At 56.6% G+C, this 4,655-nt stretch overlaps 1 protein-coding gene and 1 pseudogene across 1 annotated transcript in view; both read left to right on the top strand.

Moving 5' to 3' along the window:
• Positions 1–2,771, top strand: part of LOC126992797 (angiotensin-converting enzyme-like) — a 25,046-nt gene extending 22,275 nt beyond the window's left edge. The window contains exon 14 of the mRNA XM_050851640.1: positions 1–2,771. This exon is cut by the window's left edge and continues 2,282 nt beyond it. The gene's annotated coding sequence lies outside the window, so the exon portion shown is untranslated.
• Positions 2,772–2,819: 48 nt separating this feature from the next.
• LOC126992802 (uncharacterized) lies at positions 2,820–3,955 on the top strand (annotated as a pseudogene).
• Positions 3,956–4,655: the final 700 nt, after the last annotated feature.

The raw sequence follows: 4,655 nt of genomic DNA, 5'->3' as shown, positions 1-4,655 counted from the left end.
CATCTGTGTATATTTTCAGGTGGTGGTGGTAGAGGGATCTGTCCAGCTTGAGGAAGTTGCTGAGGGTGTCACCGCCCAACAGTTGATAGAGATCGAGGGACTTTTGGGCGAGGAGCCAGGAAACCTACGAGCCTAACAATATTTACCTTTGAATTAACTCCTCTTCCCTATCAATTAACTTGTATCGCACAAAAGTAACTTGAGTATATAGAAATATAGTTCATTGGCCATTAAAAACAGTACTAACGCATCTGTCAGAAATTTCCGTATAAAACTACCTTCCGTCAAATCATATTTTCAATAGGTGGCGTGCACGTGAGTAACTGTTCACCATCGCAACGGGGTTACTATCGGGTTGGAGGTAGCTGGTAGTCTGTAAAACGACTTGTCGGGGAACTTGTTCGCTTACTGCCGCACCCCAGCAGTGCACAAGTTAATGGCATTTCGCCAGAAAGCCTGTCTTCCGACACCAACGCGGAAAAGATCAAAAGAAGAAGGGTGGTTTGTTTTGCCTCCAACTCGGCCCTGAGCTTGAACTTGATGAGTTGTTCACGCAACCGTACAGGGAGAAATCATCGTTAAACTCTTCGTCGGGTGGCATTAAGGGTCCCCTCTTCCTGTGCCAGTTCCTGTCCCCCCTCCTGCACCACGACACCCTTTTTAAGGACGCTCCACACCCGAGCGTCGTCCTGGTCCTGCAACAACCTCTGCCACCTGTTTTAAGATAGGCTGCAAGGCGGCGGGATGGCCCGGTGGCAACACTCCCTACTACGATCATATAGCACTAAGCTGATACTACTGGCAAACACATCTACATTGTCGTGCTGTGCCTGACAAACACACTGAGCAAGGTTGTGGAGAAAATCATCACTTGAACGGTCACGCCACCTCACAGGACGCTTGCTATTTGCTCTTGTGTTGCAGTGACTTGACAGGACCGCGTGAGCCCCGAATATCGTTGCATGGGTCAGCATTGCACTAGCATCAACGGGGACAGACACGTCAAGGGAAATGGGTGCGTGGTCTGATGGTAAGGAGGGGCTGTGATGAACGTCAAACGCATCAATATAATCGATAATACTAGCCGAAACGATGAATGCATCAATTTTAAATATCCATTCTTCACCCTTTTTATAAGTCTATTTGCTGGTGTAGTGTCTGCTGGGTGTTTTAAAATTATTCACAATCATTAGTTCATTATCGGAACACAGGCCACCTAAAACATGTGCATTTGCATTACGGTTCTCTACAGGGTCAGGTGTGTACTTGGAGGAAGAATACAAAGAGGGGGCATGAAGTCACAAAAGTGAAACCAGCTTGGCTCCGCCCCATCCCCGCCACTGAGCTCAACCTGCCATCTGGTGGTCCTGCTGGAGCCTCAGCCAAAGTCAAAACTCTGGCGTGCTGGGGTCCAGTGAGGCTTAATTGACATTTTTCTGTACCAAACTAGCAAAATATCAGAGTTGTAATGTAATGTAATAATGTTTACAGCAAAAAATCTGAGTGCTGTACATAATTCATGTCGTTAGAACGAACATTGTTGGTAAAAGAAGAGCATTCATCGATATATACTAAAACACTCCATCCCGTGGTTAATAGGAATGCATCAGTGCGGCATCGTGGGTAAATATTTCCGTTATGCAAGAGAAGTCAAACAAGACCGGCATCGTGTCATGCTATCACAATCATATAGTAGTGGTGGAAGGTAGTGTTGAAAATTTTGCCACTCAACATACCCCCGGTTAGCACGCCGCTGTCTCGCACAAGATGCATTCCTCTGCCTCTCCAATCAGAGCGCGGAAGGTTGTTTACACTGCTGTGAAACATTTCGTACGCTGCCAGCAGAAAGTATTGTTACACCAGAGGGTGTGTTTTGTGTGTTTGATGGCAAAGGGTACAGTTTGTGGGGCGGAGGATTTCAGAAGATAGCGTGGGGTGGACAGCGGGGTGAGGGAGTAGTAAGCGGAAGCCGGAGACTGGGAGACGCGTGACTGGGTTTGAGTCTAGTGTGCCCGTGCTTGCTGCCTGTGTTAGTGTTTGCCTGTCTGTGTTCCTGCTTTCAGAGTGCCTTATAGCCTGTACTGTGCCCTGTGGATTAGTGTAAAGTGGTTGGTGCCTGTGATTAAAGCGAGAAACATTTGTGCTGTGTGTATTCCTTGCCCTGCCTTGCCTCCCTCGTGGTGCGGCCTGCTGTGTGTGTGGCGTCCTGTTGCCGCGCGTTCTCGGGCTGTCCCTGGGTTCACGACCCCCGTGTGTTGTTCGGTACGCCGTCTACCTGCCCGTGGTTGATGTGGTGTGTGGGGTGTAGCGTAACACTTGGTGTCAAAGGAGTGGGATAAGTGAACAGTGAACAGTGAGGCGCTCCGAGTCATCACGGCGTCCCAAGATGGCCGCCGTGAAAGGGAAAAGGTGGGCAAGGTTGAGGCTGGCACGAGTGATGTGGAACCAGGCCAGATGGACTTGATCGCTGCCATGCTGGTCAGTATGAGGCAGGAAATAGCAGTGGACCGTGAGGCACAGGCTCAGAAGGCACGCGAGCAGGCTCAGAGGACCGATGAGCTGGCCAGGAGAGCGGACGAACAAGCCCGCCATTTTGTCGAGGTGCTGCAGAGTAACCTCACGTCCTTGAAAGCGGAAACACAGCAGTACACGGACCGGCCATGTGACAGCGTCAAGAGTGAACTGCTGGAGAAGATGCAGACTCTGCAAGGTGAGGTCCAGGGCCTGAGGGAGGAGGTGAAGGCGGAGAGGCAGCTACGAGAGGTGGCACGTCGCACGCGGAGGAAGAAGCCTCGTGTGTTCTGGCGGGAACCGCTGGGTCGGCGGATCTGCTGGGGTCTGTCTGGGTCCCTGCCAAGGGCCCCAGACAGACCCCAGCAGATCCGCCGACCCCGGGGCCTCGCAGCGTCGTGTCGGAGCCAGTAGCTGCTGCAGGAGGCTGGGGAGGCACCGGGACCGCTCCCTTGGGCCCAGCTGGCGGCAGACTGGGACTCACTCAACCCGCCTCGTTCCCTCCATCACCCCTTCCCTCTCCTTGCCGGTCGGCTCGCAGCCCACATGAGCCGCGTTCTCCACCCCACAGCCTCTCGGTTTCCCGGCGTTCAAGGAGGCGTAAGCCGGCGGAGTACGACGGGAAGGTGGCCTGGGAGGCCTATGTTGCCCAGTTCGAGATGCTAGCGTCTGCCCAGGGCTGGAGCAAGGCTGAGAAGGCTCTACAGTTGGCAACAGCGCTACGGGGCTCAGCGTTGGAAGTTTTGGGGCACCTGCCACCGCCCCAACGCGTTTTTACGGGAGCGTGGCAGAGGCCCTGCATCGCCGCTTCAGGCACCACCACCAGGCCGAGGTTTACCGAGCTCGCCTGAAGAAGGGGACTCTAGAGCGGGGCGAGACGTTGTCGCAGCCGGCGCAGGACGTGGAGGCGCTGGTAAGAAGGTTGTATCCCGCGGCCCCGGAAGAGATGATAGTGGTACTGGCCCGCGATTTCTTTGTTGACGCCCTGCAGGACCAGCAGCTGCAGATTTACGTCAAGCAGGCGCACCCTGGGGACCTGCAGGTGGCGCTGGTGAGGGCCTTGGAGTTCGAGGCCTTCCTGGTGACAACCAGCGTCCAAAGGGCGGCCACCCCGCCCTGCCATGACCTCCGGGGCCGGAAGGCGAAGGTGAAGATGAAGGCAGCGTCGAGGAAGGCGAGGTCGGAGGGTTTCCATGACTCATGTTGGGGCTGTGGCGAGCAGGGGCACAGACGCAGTCGGTGCCCGAGGGAGCGAAGGACGCGTTCCCTCGACCGGCTGAATTCCGACGCCCTCCAACCTCGCTGCAAGGACTATGGTCAGTCTGGCCACCGCTCGAGCGCCTACCCCAGGCCCAAGGACGTGGCGCAGACGGGAAACACGGACAGGCTGGAGAACGGGGCCGAATCCCATCCGTCCACAGTCCTCGGGCCCCGCCTTGTGTAAGCTGCCGCTGTCCGACCACCGTGATGCAAGTGCGAGGCTCAGTGGACTGGAAGCAATGTCCCATGACAATGGACACCGGGGCTGAGGAGACCTCGGTGCGGCCAGACACGGGGCACTGTGTGCAGCTCGAGGACCCTGTGGAGGCTTGTACCGGTGTGGGCAGCGCAGTGGAGCGGCTGCCGGTGTACGTCGCCGGTCTGGAGGAGCCGTGCTTGCTAGGCCTCGACTACCTGACGCAGACCAAGGCTTGTGTCGGCCTCGGACGGAAGCTGGTGAAGGTGCGCGGACAACTGCCCTTGCTTCCGGAGGTTTTCGAGCTTGGCTGGGCGGGGTTAGTTACGGCCGAGCGAGGACACCTTGTGCCGAGGGTGGAGGCCAGGATCCGGTGTCGGCTGTCCAGAGCGTTGCGTGGAGCGGAAGGCATGGAAGAGCCCACCGAGGACTTGCGACTGGTTGACGGTGTGGCTGACGGGCGGAGCCCTTTGGGGGCGCGGGAGGAGCTGGTTGCGGTGCTGGTGGCTGACCTCATCGACGAGGCCAGGGAGGTACCCGCTGGTGCCAAGCTGGGCACCTGTGAGGAGGACGGGGGCCCCAGCAGCAGCGCTGAGGACGTGGCGGAGGACCTGGGCGTGGCGAGCGAGGTGGCTGAAGCTAGCGGTGACCCTGCGCCAGGGTTTGGGTCTGGAGATGCTCCTGTGAG

Source organism: Eriocheir sinensis, chromosome 7, assembly GCF_024679095.1.
Source record: "Eriocheir sinensis breed Jianghai 21 chromosome 7, ASM2467909v1, whole genome shotgun sequence".
Classification (NCBI taxonomy): domain Eukaryota; kingdom Metazoa; phylum Arthropoda; class Malacostraca; order Decapoda; family Varunidae; genus Eriocheir; species Eriocheir sinensis.
The sequence above is the reverse complement of the archived record's forward strand: the minus strand, read 5'-3'. Positions and strand labels throughout refer to the sequence as shown.